A 20,816-nucleotide genomic window follows, 5' to 3' on the forward strand; every position below is an offset into this window, starting at 1 on the left:
AGCTGTTAGTTAATACAGGATCTACATCCATCCTGTCACCTAGACAACATCTGTTAATACAGAACTAAATCCATCCTGTCATCAAGACAACAGCTGTTAGTTAATACAGGATCTACATACATCCTGTCACCTAGACAACAGCTGTTAATACAGGATCTACATCCATCCTGTCACCTAGACAACAGCTGTTAATACAGATCTACATCCATCCTGTCACCTAGACAACAGCTGTTAATACAGGATCTATATCCATCCTGTCATCTAGACAATTGCTGTTAATACAGGATCTACATCCATCCTGTCACCTAGACAACATTTACATTTACATTTACGTCATTTAGCAGACGCTCTTATCCAGAGAGACTTACAAATAGGTGCATTCACCCTATAGCCAGTGGGATAACCACTTTACAATGCTGTTAATACAGGATCTATATCCATCCTGTCACCTAGACAACAGCTGTTAATAAAGGATCTACATCCATCCTGTCACCTAGACAACAGCTGTTAATACAGGATCTACATCCATCCTGTCACCTAGACAACAGATGTTAATACAGGATCTACATCCATCCTGTCACCTAGACAACAGCTGTTAATACAGATCTACATCCATCCTGTCACCTAGACAAAATGTGTTAGTTAATACAGGATCTACATCCATCCTGTCACCTAGACAACAGCTGTTAATACAGATCTATATCCATCCTGTCACCTAGACAACAGCTGTTAATACAGATCTACATCCATCCTGTCACATAGACAACAGCTGTTAATACAGATCTACATCCATCCTGTCATCTAGACAACAGCTGTTAATACAGGATCTACATCCATCCTGTCACCTAGACAACAGCTGTTAATACAGATCTACATCCATCCTGTCACCTAGACAACAGCTGTTAATACAGGATCTACATCCATCCTGTTACCTAGACAACAGCTGTTAGTTAGTACAGGATCTACATCCATCCTGTCACCTAGACAACATCTGTTAATACAGAACTAAATCCATCCTGTCATCAAGACAACAGCTGGTGGTTAATACAGGATCTACATACATCCTGTCACCTACACAACAGCTGTTAATACAGGATCTACATCCATCCTGTCACCTAGACAACAGCTGTTAATACAGATCTACATCCATCCTGTCACCTAGACAACAGCTGTTAATACAGGATCTATATCCATCCTGTCATCTAGACAATTGCTGTTAATACAGGATCTACATCCATCCTGTCACCTAGACAACATTTACATTTACATTTACGTCATTTAGCAGACGCTCTTATCCAGAGCGACTTACAAATAGGTGCATTCACCCTATAGCCAGTGGGATAACCACTTTACAATGCTGTTAATACAGGATCTATATCCATCCTGTCACCTAGACAACAGCTGTTAATAAAGGATCTACATCCATCCTGTCACCTAGACAACAGCTGTTAATTCAGGATCTACATCCATCCTGTCACCTAGACAACAGATGTTAATACATGATCTCCATCCATCCTGTCACCTAGACAACAGCTTTTAATACAGATCTACATCCATCCTGTCACCTAGACAACAGCTGTTAATACAGATCTACATCCATCCTGTCACCTAAACAACAGCTGTTAATACAGGATCTACATCCATCCTGTCATCTAGACAACAGCTGTTAATACAGATCTACATCCAACCTGTCACCTAGACAACAGCTGTTAATACAGGATATACATTCATCCTGTCACCTAGACAACAGCTGTTAGTTAATACAGGATTTACATCCAACCTGTCACCTAGACAACAGCTGTTAATACAGGATCTACATCCATCCTGTCACCTAGACAATAGCTGTTAGTTATTACAGGATCTACATCCATCCTGTCACCTAGACAACAGCTGTTAATACACGATATACATTCATCCTGTCACCTAGACAACAGCTGTTAGTTAATACAGGATTTACATCCATCCTGTCACCTAGACAACAGCTGTTAATACAGATCTACATCCATCCTGTCACCTAGACAACAGCTGTTAATACAGATCTACATCCATCCTGTCACCTAGACAACAGCTGTTAATACAGAGCTACATCCATCCTGTCATCTAGACAACAGCTGTTGATACAGATCTACATCCATCCTGTCACCTAGACAACATTTACATTTACATTTACGTCATTTAGCAGACGCTCTTATCGAGAGCGACTTACAAATAGGTGCATTCACCCTATAGCCAGTGGGATAACCACTTTACAATATTGTTAATACAGGATCTATATCCATCCTGTCACCTAGACAACAGCTGTTAATAAAGGATCTACATCCATCCTGTCACCTAGACAACAGCTGTTAATACAGGATCTACATCCATCCTGTCACCTAGACAACAGATGTTAATACATGATCTACATCCATCCTGTCACCTAGACAACAGCTGTTAATACAGGATCTACATCCATCCTGTTACCTAGACAACAGCTGTTAGTTAATACAGGATCTACATCCATCCTGTCACCTAGACAACATCTGTTAATACAGAACTAAATCCATCCTGTCATCAAGACAACAGCTGTTAGTTAATACAGGATATACATACATCCTGTCACCTAGACAACAGCTGTTAATACAGGATCTACATCCATCCTGTCACCTAGACAACAGCTGTTAATACAGATCTACATCCAACCTGTCACCTAGACAACAGCTGTTAATACAGGATCTACATCCATCCTGTCACCTAGACAACAGCTGTTAATACAGGATCTACATCCATCCTGTCACCTAGACAACAGCTGTTAGTTATTACAGGATCTACATCCATCCTGTCACCTAGACAACAGCTGTTAATACAGATCTACATCCATCCTGTCACCTAGACAACAGCTGTTAATACAGATCTACATCCATCCTGTCACCTAGACAACAGCTGTTAATACAGATCTACATCCATCCTGTCACCTAGACAACAGCTGTTAATACAGATCTACATCCATCCTGTCACCTAGACAACAGCTGTTAGTTATTACAGGATCTACATCCATCCTGTCACCTAGACAACAGCTGTTAGTTAATACAGGATCTACATCCATCCTGTCACCTAGACAACAGCTGTTAATACAGGATCTACATCCATCCTGTCATCTAGACAACAGCTGTTAATACAGATTTACATCCATCCTGTCACCTAGACAACAGCTGTTAATACAGGATCTACATCCATCCTGTCATCTAGACAACAGCTGTTAATACAGATTTACATCCATCCTGTCACCTAGACAACAGCTGTTAATAAAGGATCTACATCCATCTTGTCACCTAGACAACAGCTGTTAATACAGATCTACATCCATCCGGTCACCTAGACAACAGCTGTTAATACAGGATCTACATCCATCCTGTCACCTAGACAACAGCTGTTAATACAGTTACATATCCATCCTGACACCTAGACAACAGCTGTTAGTTAATACAGGATCTACATCCATCCTGACACCTAGACAACAGCTGTTAATACAGATCTACATCCATCTTGTCACCTAGACAACATCTGTTAATACAGATCTACATCCATCCTGTCACCTAGACAACAGCTGTGAATACAGGATCTACATCCATCCTGTCACCTAGACAAAAGGTGTTAGTTAATACAGGATCTACATCCATCCTGTCACGTAGACAACAGCTGTTAACACAGGATCTACAACCATCCTGTCACCTAGACAACAGCTGTTAATACAGGATCTACGTCCATCCTGTCACCTAGACAACAGCTGTTAATACAGGATATACATCCATCCTGTCACCTAGACAACAGCTGTTAGTTAATACAGGATCTACATCCATCCTGTCACCTAGACAACAGCTGTTAATACAGATCTACATCCATCCTGTCATCTAGACAACAGCTATAAATACATATCTACATCCATCCGGTCACCTAGACAACAGCTGTTAATACAGGATCTACATCCATCCTGTCACCTAGACAACAGCTGTTAGTTAATACAGATCTACATCCATCCTGTCACCTAGACAACAGCTGTTAATACAGATCTACATCCATCCTGTCACCTAGACAACAGCTGTTAGTTATTACAGGATCTACATCCATCTTGTCACCTAGACAACAGCTGTTAATACAGATCTACATCCATCCGGTCACCTAGACAACAGCTGTGAATACAGGATCTACATCCATCCTGTCACCTAGACAAAAGGTGTTAGTTAATACAGGATCTACATCCATCCTGTCACCTAGACAACAGCTGTTAACACAGGATCTACAACCATCCTGTCACCTAGACAACAGCTGTTAATACATATCTACATCCATCCTGTCACCTAGACAACAGCTGTTAATACAGATCTACATCCATCCGGTCACCTAGACAACAGCTGTTAATACAGATCTACATCCATCCTGTCACCTAAACAACAGCTGTTAGTTATTACAGGATCTACATCCATCCTGTCACCTAGACAACAGCTGTTAGTTAATACAGGATCTACATCCATCCTGTCACCTAGACAACAGCTGTTAATACAGATTTACATCCATCCTGTCACCTAGACAACAGCTGTTAATACAGGATCTACATCCATCCTGTCATCTAGACAACAGCTGTTAATACAGATTTACATCCATCCTGTCACCTAGACAACAGCTGTTAATACAGGATCTACATCCATCCTGTCATCTAGACAACAGCTGTTAATACAGATTTACATCCATCCTGTCACCTAGACAACAGCTGTTAATACAGGATCTACATCCATCTTGTCACCTAGACAACAGCTGTTAATACAGATCTACATCCATCCGGTCACCTAGACAACAGCTGTTAATACAGATCTACATCCATCCTGTCACCTAGACAACAGCTGTTAGTTATTACAGGATCTACATCCATCCTGTCACCTAGACAACAGCTGTTAGTTAATACAGGATCTACATCCATCCTGTCATCTAGACAACAGCTGTTAATACAGATTTACATCCATCCTGTCACCTAGACAACAGCTGTTAATACAGGATCTACATCCATCCTGTCATCTAGACAACAGCTGTTAATACAGATTTACATCCATCCTGTCACCTAGACAACAGCTGTTAATACAGGATCTACATCCATCTTGTCACCTAGACAACAGCTGTTAATACAGATCTACATCCATCCGGTCACCTAGACAACAGCTGTTAATACAGGATCTACATCCATCCTGTCACCTAGACAACAGCTGTTAGTTAATACAGGATCTACATCCATCCTGTCACCTAGACAACAGCTGTTAATACAGTTATATATCCATCCTGTCACCTAGAAAACAGCTGTTAGTTAATACAGGATCTACATCCATCCTGACACCTAGACAACAGCTGTTAATACAGATCTACATCCATCTTGTCACCTAGACAACAGCTGTTAATACAGATCTACATCCATCCTGTCACCTAGACAACAGCTGTGAATACAGGATCTACATCCATCCTGTCACCTAGACAAAAGGTGTTAGTTAATACAGGATCTACATCCATCCTGTCACCTAGACAACAGCTGTTAACACAGGATCTACAACCATCCTGTCACCTAGACAACAGCTGTTTATACAGGATCTACGTCCATCCTGTCACCTAGACAACAGCTGTTAATACAGGATATACATTCATCCTGTCACCTAGACAACAGCTGTTAGTTATTACAGGATCTACATCCATCCTGTCACCTAGACAACAGCTGTTAATACAGGATCTACATCCATCCTGTCACCTAGACAACAGCTGTTAGTTAACACAGGATCTATATCCATCCTGTCACCTAGACAACTGCTGTTAATACTGATCTACATCCATCCTGTCACCTAGACAACAGCTGTTAGTTAATACAGGATCTACATCCATCCTGTCACCTAGACAACAGCTGTTAATACAGATCTACATCCATCCAGTCATCTAGACAACAGCTGTTAATACATATCTACATCCATCCGGTCACCTAGACAACAGCTGTTAATACAGGATCTACATCCATCCTGTCACCTAGACAACAGCTGTTAGTTAATACAGATCTACATCCATCCTGTCACCTAGACAACAGCTGTTAATACAGATCTACATCCATCCTGTCACCTAGACAACAGCTGTTAGTTATTACAGGATCTACATCCATCTTGTCACCTAGACAACAGCTGTTAATACAGATCTACATCCATCCGGTCACCTAGACAACAGCTGTGAATACAGGATCTACATCCATCCTGTCATCTAGACAAAAGGTGTTAGTTAATACAGGATCTACATCCATCCTGTCACCTAGACAACAGCTGTTAACACAGGATCTACAACCATCCTGTCACCTAGACAACAGCTGTTAGTTAATACAGGATCTACATCCATCCTGTCACCTAGACAACAGCTGTTAATACAGGATCTACATCCATCCTGTCACACAGACAACACCTGTTAATACAGGAACTATGTCCATCCTGTCACCTAGACAACAGCTGTTAACACAGGATCTACAACCATCCTGTCACCTAGACAACAGCTGTTAGTTAATACAGGATCTACATCCATCCTGTCACACAGACAACACCTGTTAATTCAGGATCTACATCCATCTTGTCACCTAGACAACAGCTTTTAATACAGGATCTACATCCATCCTGTCACCTAGACAACAGCTTTTAATACATGATATACATCCATCCTGTCACATAGACAACAGCTTTTAATACATATCTACATCCATCCTGTCACCTAGACAACAGCTTTTAATACAGGATCTACATCCATACTGTCACCTAGACAAAATGTTTTAGTTAATACAGGATCTACATCCATCCTGTCACCTAGACAACAGCTGTTAACACAGGATCTACAACCATCCTGTCACCTAGACAACAGCTGTTAGTTAATACAGCATCTACATCCATCCTGTCACACAGACAACACCTGTTAATACAGGAACTATGTACACCCTGTCACCTAGACAACAGCTGTTAATACAGGATCTACAACCATCCTGTCACCTAGACAACAGCTGTTAATACAGGATCTACATCCATCCTGTCACACAGACAACACCTGTTAATACAGGAACTATGTCTATCCTGTCACCTAGACAACAGCTGTTAACACAGGATCTACAACCATCCTGTCACCTAGACAACAGCTGTTAGTTAATACAGGATCTACATCCATCCTGTCACACAGACAACACCTGTTAATTCAGGATCTACATCCATCTTGTCACCTAGACAACAGCTTTTAATACAGGATCTACATCCATCCTGTCACCTAGACAACAGCTTTTAATACATGATATACATCCATCCTGTCACATAGACAACAGCTTTTAATACAGATCTACATCCATCCTGTCACCTAGACAACAGCTTTTAATACAGGATCTACATCCATCTTGTCACCTAGACAACAGCTGTTTATGTAGGAAAACAAATAACTGTATTCCTTGAACAAGCACTGTGGTTTCAGCTGTTTCACGTACTTGTTTGATTTTTTCAGCTCTTGCCTCAATGAAGCAGTAGTCACTGCCAAAAAGCAGTGTGTTGAGCCTTAGCTTTGAGGCAGAGGAGAATCAGGCCTGTTGAGGGTTGGGCTTTATTTACTCCAAACTCCAGACAGGAAACTAGTTTATATTCTAAACAGATACTGGGATATCTCAACTGTTTCCTCAACCTTCCCAGAAGACTATCCTGCAATTTGATTGTGTCTGCATGTGTGTGTATGTTTGCTTGCGTACATGTGTGTCAGTGTGTGTGTGTGTAGCAGGAAGTGTGTTAACATGCTGAAGGATGTCTTCACTCAGAGAGAGAGAGAGAGAGAGAGAGAGAGAGAGAGAGAGAGAGAGAGAGAGAGAGAGAGAGAGAGAGAGAGAGAGAGAGAGAGAGAGAGAGAGAGAGAGAGAGAGAGAGAGAGAGATCAAAATCCAGAAAAGAGCCGTTAAATTCTATAACCACTTAAAAGGAAGCGATTCCCAAACCTTCCATAACAAAGCCATCACCTACAGAGAGATGAACTTGGAGAAGAGTCCCCTAAGTAAGCTTGTCCTGGGCCTCTGTTCACAAACACAAACAGACCCCACACAGCCCCAGGACAACAACAACTACAACAACAACACAATTAGACCCAACCAAATCATGAGAAAACAAAAAGAGAATTACTTGACACATTGGAAAGAACAAACAAAAAAACAGAGCAAACTAGAATGCTATTTGGCCCTAAACAGAGAGTACACAGTGGCAGAATACCTGACCACTGTGACTGACCCAAACTTAAGGAAAGCTTTGACTATGTACAGACTCAGTGAGCATAGCCTTGCTATTGAGAAAGGCCGCCGTAGGCAGACCTGGCTCTCAAGAGAAGACAGGCTATGTGCACACTGCCCACAAAATGAGGTGGAAACTGAGCTGCACTTCCTAACCTCCTGCCAAATGTATGACCATATCAGAGACACATATTTCCCTCAGATTACAGCGATCCACAAAGAATTCGAAAACAAACCCAATTTTGATAAACTCCCTTATCTACTGGGTGAAAAACCACAGTGTGCCATCACAGCTGCAAGATTTGTGACCTGTTGCCACAAGAAAAGGGGCAACCAGTGAAGAACAAACACCATTGTAAATACAACCCATATTTATGTTTATTTATTTTCCCATTTGTACTTTAACTATTTGCACATTGTTACAACACTGTATATATACATAATATGACATTTGAAATGTCTTTATTCTTTTGAAACTTCTGAGTGTAATGTTTACTGTTAATATTTATTGTATATTTCACTTTTGTTTACTATCTACTTCACTTGCTTTGGCAATGTTAACACACGTTTCCCATGCCAATAAAGCCCTTAAATTGAAATTGAAATTGAATTGGAGAGAGAGAGAGAGAGAGAGAGAGAGAGAGAGAGAGAGCCAGCGAGCCAGAGAGCCAGTGAGCCAGTGAGCCAGTACTGGACCTCAGGCAGCCTGTTAACTCAGTGTTTAGTCATAAATAGTCCCTGGAACTGAAGCATTAAAACCTTTGTCCCAAATGGAACCATACTCCCTATAAAGTGCCCTTTGGACACAGACCCTCCCTCCAGCCACTCATAGGGAGAAGAGAGGAGGGGGAAGAGAGGAGGGGGAAGAGAGGAGGGGAAAGAGAGGAGGGGGAAGAGAGAAGAGAAGAGAAGAGAGGAGGGGGAAGAGAGGAGGGAGAAGAGAGGAGGGGGAAGAGAGGAGGGAGAAGAGAGGAGGGGGAAGAGAGGAGGGGGAAGAGAGGAGGGAGAAGAGAGGAGGGGGAAGAGAGGATTGAGAAGAGAGGAGGGGGAAGAGAGGAGGGGGAAGAGAGGAGGGAGAAAAAGGGAGGGGGGAAGAGAGGAGGGGGAAGAGAGAAGAGAAGAGAGGAGGGGGAAGAGAGAAGAGAAGAGAGGAGGGGGAAGAGAGGAGGGGGAAGAGAGGAGGGGGAAGAGAGAAGAGAAGAGAGGAGGGGGAAGAGAGAAGAGAAGAGAGGAGGGGGAAGAGAGAAGAGAAGAGAGGAGGGGGAAGAGAGGAGAGGGAAGAGAGGAGGGGGAAGAGAGAAGAGAAGAGAGGAGGGGGAAGAGAGAAGAGAAGAGAGGAGGGGGAAGAGAGGAGGGGGAAGAGAGGAGGGAGAAGAGAGAAGAGAAACAAGGAGGGGGAAGAGAGGAGGGGGAAAAGAGGAGGGGGAAGAGAAAAGAGAAGAGAGGAGGGGGAAGAGAGGAGGGGGAAGAGAGAAGAGAAGAGAGGAGGGGGAAGAGAGGAGGGAGAAGAGAGGAGGGAGAAGATAGGAGGGGGAAGAGCGAAGTGGGAAGAGAGGAGGGGGAAGAGAGAAGAGAAAAGAGAAGAGAGGAGGGGGAAGAGAGGAGGGGGAAGAGAGGAGGGGGAAGAGAGGAGGGGTAAGAGAGAAGAGAAGAGAGGAGGGGGAAGAGAGAAGAGAAGAGAGGAGGGGGAAGAGAGGAGGGGGAAGAGAGGAGAGGGAAGAGAGGAGGGAGAAGAGAGGAGGGGGAAGAGAGGAGGGAGAAGAGAGGAGGGGGAAGAGAGGAGGGGAAGAGAGGAGGGGAAGAGAGGAGGGGGAAGAGAGAAGAGAAGAGAGGAGGGGGAAGAGAGGAGGGGGAAGAGAGAAGAGAAGAGAGGAGGGGGAAAAGAGAAGAGAAGAGAGGAGGGGGAAGAGAGGAGGGGGAAGAGAGGAGGGAGAAGATAGGAGGGGGAAGAGAGGAGGGGGGAAGAGAGGAGGGAAGAGAGGAGGGGAAGAGAGGAGAGGGAAGAGAGGAGGGAGAAGAGAGGAGGGAGAAGAGAGGAGGGGGAAGAGAGGAGGGGAAGAGAGGAGTGGGAAGAGAGGAGGGGGAAGAGAGGAGAGGGAAGAGAGGAGGGAGAAGAGAGGAGGGGGAAGAGAGGAGGGAGAAGAGAGGAGGGGGAAGAGAGGAGGGAGAAGAGAGGAGGGGGAAGAGAGGAGGGGGAAGAGAGGAGGGGGAAGAGAGGAGGGGGAAGAGAGAAGAGAAGAGAGGAGGGGGAAGAGAGAAGAGAAGAGAGGAGGGGAAGAGAGGAGGGGAAGAGAGGAGGGGGAAGAGAGAAGAGAAGAGAGGAGGGGGAAGAGAGAAGAGAAGAGAGGAGGGGGAAGAGAGGAGGGGAAGAGAGAAGAGAAGAGAGGAAGGGGAAGAGAGGAGAGGGAAGAGAGGAGGGGGAAGAGAGAAGAGAAGAGAGGAGGGGGAAGAGAGAAGAGAAGAGAGGAGGGGGAAGAGAGGAGGGGGAAGAGAGGAGGGGGGAAGAGAGGAGGGGGAAGAGAGGAGGGAGAAGAGAGAAGAGAAGAGAGGAGGGGGAAGAGAGGAGGGGGAAGAGAGGAGGGGGAAGAGAGGAGGGGGAAGAGAAAAGAGAAGAGAAGAGGGGGAAGAGAGGATGGGGAAGAGAGAAGAGAAGAGAGGAGGGGGAAGAGAGGAGGGAGAAGAGAGGAGGGAGAAGATAGGAGGGGGAAGAGAGGAGGGGGAAGAGAGGAGGGGGAAGAGAGAAGAGAAGAGAGGAGGGGGAAGAGAGGAGGGGGAAGAGAGGAGGGGGAAGAGAAAAGAGAAGAGAGGAGGGGGAAGAGAGGAGGGAGAAGAGAGGAGGGGGAAGAGAGGAGGGGGAAGAGAGGAGAGGAAGAGAGGAGGGGAAGAGAGGAGAGGGAAGAGAGGAGGGAGAAGAGAGGAGGGGGAAGAGAGGAGGGAGAAGAGAGGAGGGGGAAGAGAGGAGGGGGAAGAGAGGAGGGGGAAGAGAGGAGGGGGAAGAGAGAAGAGAAGAGAGGAGGGGGAAGAGAGAAGAGAAGAGAGGAGGGGGAAGAGAGGAGGGGGAAGAGAGGAGGGGGAAGAGAGAAGAGAAGAGAGGAGGGGGAAGAGAGAAGAGAAGAGAGGAGGGGGAAGAGAGGAGGGGGAAGAGAGGAGGGGAAGAGAGGAGGGAGAAGAGAGGAGGGGGAAGAGAGGAGGGGAAGAGGAAGAGAGGAGGGGGAAGAGAGGAGAGGGAAGAGAGGAGGGAGAAGAGAGGAGAAGAGAGGAGAGAGAGGGGAGAGAGGAGGGGGAAGAGAGGAGGGAAGAGAGGAGGGGAAGAGACGAGAGGGAAGAGAGGAGGGAGAAGAGAGGAGGGGGAAGAGAGGAGGGGAGAAGAGAGGAGGGGGGAGAGAGAGAGGAGGGAGAAGAGAGGAGGGGGAAGAGAGGAGGGGGAAGAGAGGAGGGAAGAGAGGAGGGAGAAGAGAGGAGGGGAAGAGAGGAGGAGGGAAGAGAGGAGGGAGAAGAGAGGAGGGGGAAGAGAGGAGGGAGAAGAGAGGAGGGGGAAGAGAGGAGGGAGAAGAGAGGAAGGGGGAAGAGAAGAGGGGGAAGAGAGGAGGAGAAGAGAGGAGGGGGGGAAGAGAGGAGGGAGAAGAGAGGAGGGGGAAGAGAAGAGGGGGGAAGAGAGGAGGGAGAAGAGAGGAGGGGAGAAGAGAAGAGCGGGAGAGAGGAGGGAGAAGAGAGGAGGGGAAGAGAGGAGGGAGAAGAGAGGAGGGGGGAAGAGAGGAGGGAGAAGAGAGGAGGGGGAAGAGAGGAGGGGGAAGAGAGAGGGGAAGAGTGAAGAGAAGAGAGGAGGGGGAAGAGAGGAGGGAGAAGAGAGGAGGGAGAAGATAGGAGGGGGAAGAGAGGAGTGGGAAGAGAGGAGGGGGAAGAGAGAAGAGAAGAGAGGAGGGGGAAGAGAGGAGGGGGAAGAGTTGAGGGGGAAGAGAAAAGAGAAGAGAGGAGGGGGAAGAGAGGAGGGAGAAGAGAGGAGGGGGAAGAGAGGAGGGAAGAGAGGAGGGGGAAGAGAGGAGAGGGAAGAGAGGAGGGAGAAGAGAGGAGGGGGGAAGATAGGAGGGAGAAGAGAGGAGGGAGAAGAGAGGAGGGGGAAGAGAGGAGGGGGAAGAGAGGAGGGGGAAGAGAGAAGAGAAGAGAGGAGGGGGAAGAGAGAAGAGAAGAGAGGAGGGGGAAGAGAGGAGGGGGAAGAGAGGAGGGGAAGAGAGAAGAGAAGAGAGGAGGGGGAAGAGAGAAGAGAAGAGAGGAGGGGAAGAGAGGAGGGGGGAAGAGAGGAGGGGGAAGAGAGGAGGGAAGAGTAGGAGGGGGAAGAGAGGAGGGGAAGAGAGGAGGGGGAAGAGAGGAGAGGGGAAGAGAGGAGGGAGAAGAGAGGAGGAGAAGAGAGGAGGGGGAAGAGAGGAGGGGGAAGAGAGGAGGGAAGAGAGGAGGGGGAAGAGACGAGAGGGAAGAGAGGAGGGAGAAGAGAGGAGGGGGAAGAGAGGAGGGAGAAGAGAGGAGGGGGAAGAGAGGAGGGAGAAGAGAGGAGGGGGAAGAGAGGAGGGGGAAGAGAGGAGGGGGGAAGAGAGGAGGGAGAAGAGAGGAGGGGGAAAGAGAGGAGGGGGAAGAGAGGAGGGAGAAGAGAGGAGGGGGAAGAGAGGAGGGAGAAGAGAGGAGGGGGAAGAGAGGAGGGAGAAGAGAGGAGGGGGGAAGAGAAGAGGGGGAAGAGAGGAGGGAGAAGAGAGGAGGGGGAAGAGAGGAGGGAGAAGAGAGGAGGGGGAAGAGAAGAGGGGGAAGAGAGGAGGGAGAAGAGAGGAGGGGGAAGAGAAGAGGGGGAAGAGAGGAGGGAGAAGAGAGGAGGGAGAAGAGAGGAGGGGGAAGAGAGGAGGGAGAAGAGAGGAGGGGGGAAGAGAGGAGGGGGGAAAAGAGGAGGGGGAAGAGGAAGAGAAGAGAGGAGGGGGAAAGAGAGGAGGGAGAAGAGAGGAGGGAGAAGATAGGAGGGGGAAGAGAGGAGTGGGAAGAGAGGAGGGGGAAGAGAGAAGAGAAGAGAGGAGGGGGAAGAGAGGAGGGGGAAGAGAGGAGGGGGAAGAGAAAAGAGAAGAGAGGAGGGGGGAAGAGAGGAGGGGGAAGAGAGGAGGGAGAAGAGAGGAGGGGGGAAGAGAGGAGGGGGAAGAGAGGAGGGGAAGAGAGGAGGGGGAAGAGAGGAGAGGGAAGAGAGGAGGGAGAAGAGAGGAGGGGGAAGAGAGGAGGGAGAAGAGAGGAGGGGGAAGAGAGGAGGGGGAAGAGAGGAGGGGGAAGAGAGAAGAGAAGAGAGGAGGGGGAAGAGAGAAGAGAAGAGAGGAGGGGAAGAGAGGAGGGGGAAGAGAGGAGGGGGAAGAGAGGAGGGGGAAGAGAGAAGAGAAGAGAGGAGGGGGGAAGAGAGAAGAGAAGAGAGGAGGGGGAAGAGAGGAGGGGGAAGAGAGGAGGGGGAAGAGAGGAGGGAGAAGATAGGAGGGGGAAGAGAGGAGGGGGAAGAGAGGAGTGGGAAGAGAGGAGGGGGAAGAGAGGAGAGGGAAGAGAGGAGGGAGAAGAGAGGAGGGAGAAGAGAGGAGGGGGAAGAGAGGAGGGGGAAGAGAGGAGTGGGAAGAGAGGAGGGGGAAGAGAGGAGAGGGAAGAGAGGAGGGAGAAGAGAGGAGGGGGAAGAGAGGAGGGAGAAGAGAGGAGGGGGAAGAGAGGAGGGAGAAGAGAGGAGGGGGAAGAGAGGAGGGGGAAGAGAGGAGGGAGAAGAGAGGAGGGGGAAGAGAGGAGGGAAGAGAGGAGGGGGAAGAGAGGAGGGGGAAGAGAGAAGAGAAGAGAGGAGGGGGAAGAGAGAAGAGAAGAGAGGAGGGGGAAGAGAGGAGGGGGAAGAGAGGAGGGGGAAGAGAGAAGAGAAGAGAGGAGGGGGAAGAGAGAAGAGAAGAGAGGAGGGGGAAGAGAGAAGAGAAGAGAGGAGGGGGGAAGAGAGGAGGGGGAAGAGAGGAGGGAGAAGAGAGGAGGGAGAAAAGAGGAGGGAGAAGAGAGGAGGGGGAAGAGAGGAGGGAGAAGAGAGGAGGGGGAAGAGAGAAGAGAAGAGAGGAGGGGGAAGAGAGGAGGGGGAAGAGAGGAGGGGGAAGAGAGGAGGGAGAAGAGAGGAGGGGGAAGAGAGGAGGGGGGAAGAGAGGAGGGAGAAGAGAGGAGGGGGAAGAGAGGAGGGAGAAGAGAGGAGGGAAGAGAGGAGAGGGAAGAGAGGAGGGGGAAGAGAAGAGGGGGGAAGAGGAGGAGGGAGAAGAGAGGAGGGGGAAGAGAGGAGGGAGAAGAGAGGAGGGGGGAAGAGAAGAGGGGGAAGAGAGGAGGGAGAAGAGAGGAGGGGGAAGAGAAGAGGGGGAAGAGAGGAGGGAGAAGAGAGGAGGGGGAAGAGAGGAGGGAGAAGAGAGGAGGGGGAAGAGAGGAGGGGAAGAGAGGAGGGGGGAAGAGAGGAGGGGAAGAGAGAAGAGAAGAGAGGAGGGGGCAGAGAGAAGAGAAGAGAGGAGGGGGAAGAGAGGAGGGAGAAGAGAGGAGGGGGAAGAGATGAGGGGGAAGAGAGGAGGGGGAAGAGAGGAGGGGGAAGAGAGGAGGGAGAAGAGAGGAGAGGGAAGAGAGGAGGGGGAAGAGAGGAGGGGGAAGAGAGGAGGGGGAAGAGAGGAGGGAGAAGAGAGGAGGGAGAAGAGAGGAGGGAGAAGAGAGGAGGTAGAAGAGAGGAGGGGGAAGAGAGGAGGGAGAAGAGAGGAGGGGGGAAGAGAAGAGGGGGGAAGAGAGGAGGGAGAAGAGAGGAGGGGGAAGAGAAGAGGGGGAAGAGAGGAGGGAGAAGAGAGGAGGGGAAGAGAGGAGGGAGAAGAGAGGAGGGGGAAGAGAGGAGGGAGAAGAGAGGAGGGGGGAAGAGAGGAGGGAGAAGAGAGGAGGGGGAAGAGAGGAGGAGAAGAGAGGAGGGGGAAGAGAGAAGAGAAGAGAGGAGGGGGAAGAGAGAAGAGAAGAGAGGAGGGGGAAGAGAGGAGGGAGAAGAGAGGAGGGGGAAGAGATGAGGGGGAAGAGAGAAGAGAAGAGGGGGAAGAGAGGAGGGGGAAGAGAGAAGAGAAGAGAGGAGGGGGAAGAGAGAAGAGAAGAGAGGAGGGGGAAGAGAGGAGGGGGAAGAGAGGAGGGAGAAGAGAGGAGGGAGAAGAGAGGAGGGAGAAGAGAGGAGGGAGAAGAGAGGAGAGGGAAGAGAGGAGGGAGAAGAGAGGAGGGGGAAGAGAGGAGGGAGAAGAGAGGAGAGGGAAGAGAGGAGGGGGAAGAGAGGAGGGGGAAGAGAGAAGAGAAGAGAGGAGGGGGAAGAGAGAAGAGAAGAGAGGAGGGGGAAGAGAGGAGGGAGAAGAGAGGAGGGAGAAGAGAGGAGGGGGAAGAGAGGAGGGAGAAGAGAGGAGGGGGGAAGAGAAGAGGGGGAAGAGAGGAGGGAGAAGAGAGGAGGGGGAAGAGAAGAGGGGGAAGAGAGGAGGGAGAAGAGAGGAGGGGGAAGAGAGGAGGGAGAAGAGAGGAGGGGGAAAGAGAGGAGGGGAAGAGAGGAGGGGGAAGAGAGGAGGGGGAAGAGAGAAGAGAAGAGAGGAGGGGGAAGAGAGAAGAGAAGAGAGGAGGGGGAAGAGAGGAGGGAGAAGAGAGGAGGGGGGAAGAGATGAGGGGGAAGAGAGGAGGGGGAAGAGAGGAGGGGGAAGAGAAGAGGGGGAAGAGAGGAGGGAGAAGAGAGGAGGGGGAAGAGAAGAGGGGGAAGAGAGGAGGGAGAAGAGAGGAGGGGGAAGAGAGGAGGGAGAAGAGAGGAGGGGGAAGAGAGGAGGGAGAAGAGAGGAGGGGGAAGAGAGGAGGGAGAAGAGAGGAGGGGGAAGAGAGGAGGGAGAAGAGAGGAGGGGGAAGAGAGAAGAGAAGAGAGGAGGGGGAAGAGAGAAGAGAAGAGAGGAGGGGGAAGAGAGGAGGGAGAAGAGAGGAGGGGGAAGAGATGAGGGGGAAGAGAGGAGGGGGAAGAGAGGAGGGGGAAGAGAGGAGGGGGAAGAGAGAAGAGAAGAGAGGAGGGGGAAGAGAGAAGAGAAGAGAGGAGGGGGAAGAGAGGAGGGGGAAGAGAGGAGGGAGAAGAGAGGAGGGAGAAGAGAGGAGGGAGAAGAGAGGAGGGAGAAGAGAGGAGAGGGAAGAGAGGAGGGAGAAGAGAGGAGGGGGAAGAGAGGAGGGAGAAGAGAGGAGAGGGAAGAGAGGAGGGGGAAGAGAGGAGGGGGAAGAGAGGAGGGGGAAGAGAGAAGAGAAGAGAGGAGGGGGGAAGAGAGAAGAGAAGAGAGGAGGGGGAAGAGAGGAGGGAGAAGAGAGGAGGGAGAAGAGAGGAGGGGGAAGAGAGGAGGGGGAAGAGAGGAGGGAGAAGAGAGGAGGGGGAAGAAGAGAGAAAACATAGTGATTAATGTGACCCTCTGGATGACTAGGCTCTCATGGAGGAACTCAATATGAAGAGCGAGGGAGGGAGGGAGGAATACAGAGCTAACTAAAATAAAAAATAACCTACATGAGAGAATGAGTCACTGAATGAGACCATATTTAGACTGTAATAATGAAATCCACGAGACAGTTTGGCTCTGGACCAGTCTTTATCAAGGCTGTAACAACTATCTTAACTAAAGCTTTTAATAGTAATTCGTTTTCAAGTCTTACGGAATAGTTGGATAGGATGTAATGCGGACAGGAATGCATTTGTTGACAACATCAGAAGGAAAGAGAGAGGACGTTAAGTTCTTAGATTAAACAGCTTCGAACAAAAATAAAACGGCAAGTGAGCACTTTTAAACCTGTTTTACTAACATCGCAGTAAAACTAAACGTTGATGCTCATCGCTTACATGAAAACAGAATAGATGCTTCCAGACAGGACAAGGATCAATACTAGCCCCACAACACAGCACACACCCCTCACTGCAGCCTTATCAAACTCAAACTAGCTACAGTGAGAAAGCACAGTAAAGGCAGAATGAGTAGTGAGACAACCCAGTATACTTTACCAGAGGTTCGCAGGCAGGCTGTCTGTATGGTGCAAGGCCAAGTATTTTCTTCCCTCTCTCAAGCCAGTTGTAGGACCATATGCTCTCCTCTCCCAAGCAGATCAAAGTTTTAAACAGACGGAGAGGGAGAGGAGCCTGCTCTGCTACTCTCAAAGAAGCCTGGGGAAGCCAAGGCTTGCCTGGCTGCAGTCAGAGTCTGGAACCAGAGAGAGAGGTTACTCACAAGACAAGAAAATACAGTGTAATGGGTTAGAGAGAGAGAGAGAGAGAGAGAGAGAGAGAGAGAGAGAGAGAGAGAGAGAGAGAGAGAGAGAGAGAGAGAGAGAGAGAGAGAGAGAGAGAGAGAGAGAGAGAGAGACAGAGAGAGAGAGAGAGAGAGAGAGAGACAGAGAGAGAGAGAGAGAGAGAGAGAGAGAGAGAGAGAGAGAGAGAGAGAGAGAGAGAGGTTACTCACAAGACAAGAAAATACAGTGTAATGGGTTAGAGAGAGAGAGAGAGAGAGGGAGAGAGGGAGAGAGAGAGAGAGAGAGGTTACTCACAAGACAAGAAAATACAGTGTAATGGGTTAGAGAGAGAGAGAGAGAGAGAGGGAGAGAGAGGGAGAGAGAGTGAGAGAGAGAGAGATGTTACTCACAATACAAAAATACAGTGTAATGGGTTAGAGAGAGAGAGAGAGAGAGAGAGAGAGAGAGAGAGGAGAGAGAGAGAGAGAGAGAGAGAGAGAGAGAGAGGTTACTCACAAGACAAGAAAATACAGTGTAATGGGTTAGAGAGAGAGAGAGAGAGGGAGAGAGAGAGAGAGAGAGAGAGAGAGAGAGAGAGAGAGAGAGAGAGAGAGAGAGAGAGAGAGAGAGAGAGAGAGAGAGAGATGTTACTCACAATACAAAAAATACAGTGTAATGGGTTAGAGAGAGAGAGAGAGAGAGAGAGAGAGAGAGAGAGGGAGAGAGGGAAAGAGAGAGAGAGAGAGAGAGAGCGAGAGAGAGAGATGTTACTCACAAGACAAAAATACAGTGTAATGGGTTAGAGAGAGAGAGAGAGAGAGAGAGAGAGAGAGAGAGCGAAAGAGAGAGAGAGAGCGAGAGAGCGAGAGAGCGAGAGAGAGAGAGAGAGAGAGAGGTTACTCACAAGACAAGGAAAGACAGTGTAATGGGTTAGAGAGAGAGAGAGAGAGAGAGAGAGAGAGAGAGAGAGAGAGAGAGAGAGAGAGAGAGAGAGAGAGAGAGAGAGAGAGAGAGAGAGAGAGAGAGAGAGAGAGAGAGAGAGAGAGAGAGAGAGCGAGCGAGAGAGAGAGAGAGAGAGAGAGAGAGAGAGAGAGAGAGAGAGAGAGAGAGAGAGAGAGAGAGAGAGAGAAAGAGAGGTTACTCACAAGACAAGGAAAGACAGTGTAATGGGTTAGAGAGAGAGTTGCCATTTCAGACGCAACCTAAGTTTCAATGTCCTTAATGCCTGACGTGTTGCTGGGAGATGGGAAAGATTGCCTACTCTGTCCTGGTCTGGATCAGGCTAGGTTCTGAAGCTAGAGTGGTTAGTTAGTCTAGTGGAAGACAGTGGTCTGGACCAAGAATGGTTCTGAAGCTATAGTGGTTAGTTAGTCTAGTGGAAGACAGTGGTCTGGACCAAGAATGGTTCTGAAGCTATAGTGGTTAGTTAGTCTAGTGGAAGACAGTGGTCTGGACCAGGAATGGTTCTGAAGCTATATGGTTTAGTCTAGTGGAACATCAATATCTATAGTCAGGCTGTAACTCCATAACATCTATAGCCAGGCTGTAACTCCATAACATCTATAGTCAGGCTGTAACTCCATAACATCTATAGTCAGGCTGTAACTCCATAACATCTATAGTCAGGCCAGGCTGTAACTCCATAACATCTATAGTCAGGCTGTAACTCCATAACATCTATAGTCAGGCTGTAACTCCATAACATCTATAGTCAGGCCAGGCTGTAACTCCATAACATCTATAGTCAGGCTGTAACTCCATAACATCTATAGTCAGGCCAGGCTGTAACTCCATAACATCTATAGTCAGGCTGTAACTCCATAACATCTATAGCCAGGCTGTAACTCCATAACATCTATAGTCAGGCTGTAACTCCATAACATCTATAGTCAGGCTGTAACTCCATAACATCTATAGTCAGGCTGTAACTCCATAACATCTATAGTCAGGCTGTAACTCCATAACATCTATAGCCAGGCTGTAACTCCATAACATCTATAGTCAGGCTGTAACTCCATAACATCTATAGTCAGGCTGTAACTCCATAACATCTATAGTCAGGCTGTAACTCCATAACATCTATAGTCAGGCTGTAACTCCATAACATCTATAGCCAGGCCAGGCTGTAACTCCATAACATCTATAGTCAGGCTGTAACTCCATAACATCTATAGTCAGGCTGTAACTCCATAACATCTATAGTCAGGCCAGGCTGTAACTCCATAACATCTATAGTCAGGCTGTAACTCCATAACATCTATAGCCAGGCCAGGCTGTAACTCCATAACATCTATAGCCAGGCTGTAACTCCATAACATCTATAGTCAGGCTGTAACTCCATAACATCTATAGTCAGGCCAGGCTGTAACTCCATAACATCTATAGCCAGGCTGTAACTCCATAACATCTATAGCCAGGCTGTAACTCCATAACATCTATAGCCAGGCTGTAACTCCATAACATCTATAGTCAGGCTGTAACTCCATAACATCTATAGTCAGGCTGTAACTCCATAACATCTATAGTCAGGCTGTAACTCCATAACATCTATAGCCAGGCTGTAACTCCATAACATCTATAGCCAGGCTGTAACTCCATAACATCTATAGTCAGGCTGTAACTCCACAACATCTATAGTCAGGCTGTAACTCCATAACATCTATAGTCAGGCTGTAACTCCATAACATCTATAGCCAGGCTGTAACTCCATAACATCTATAGTCAGGCTGTAACTCCATAACATCTATAGTCAGGCTGTAACTCCATAACATCTATAGTCAGGCTGTAACTCCATAACATCTATAGTCAGGCTGTAACTCCATAACATCTATAGTCAGGCTGTAACTCCATAACATCTATAGTCAGGCTGTAACTCCATAACATCTATAGTCAGGCTGTAACTCCATAACATCTATAGCCAGGCTGTAACTCCATAACATCTATAGCCAGGCTGTAACTCCATAACATCTATAGTCAGGCTGTAACTCCATAACATCTATAGCCAGGCTGTAACTCCATAACATCTATAGTCAGGCTGTAACTCCATAACATCTATAGCCAGGCTGTAACTCCATAACATCTATAGCCAGGCTGTAACTCCATAACATCTATAGTCAGGCCAGGCTGTAACTCCATAACATCTATAGTCAGGCTGTAACTCCATAACATCTATAGCCAGGCTGTAACTCCATAACATCTATAGCCAGGCTGTAACTCCATAACATCTATAGTCAGGCTGTAACTCCATAACATCTATAGTCAGGCTGTAACTCCA

At 48.2% G+C, this 20,816-nt stretch overlaps 1 protein-coding gene across 1 annotated transcript in view; it reads right to left on the bottom strand.

The window, feature by feature from the left end:
* Window positions 1-17,512, bottom strand: part of LOC121557938 (extracellular matrix protein 2) — a 57,106-nt gene extending 39,594 nt beyond the window's left edge. The window contains exon 1 of the mRNA XM_045212327.1: window positions 17,319-17,512. The gene's annotated coding sequence lies outside the window, so the exon portion shown is untranslated. The remainder of the gene's footprint in view (window positions 1-17,318) is intronic.
* Between the last annotated feature and the right edge of the window lie 3,304 nt (window positions 17,513-20,816).

The sequence above is a fragment of the Coregonus clupeaformis genome, unplaced genomic scaffold (assembly GCF_020615455.1).
Source record: "Coregonus clupeaformis isolate EN_2021a unplaced genomic scaffold, ASM2061545v1 scaf0006, whole genome shotgun sequence".
Taxonomy (NCBI): Eukaryota; Metazoa; Chordata; class Actinopteri; order Salmoniformes; family Salmonidae; genus Coregonus; species Coregonus clupeaformis.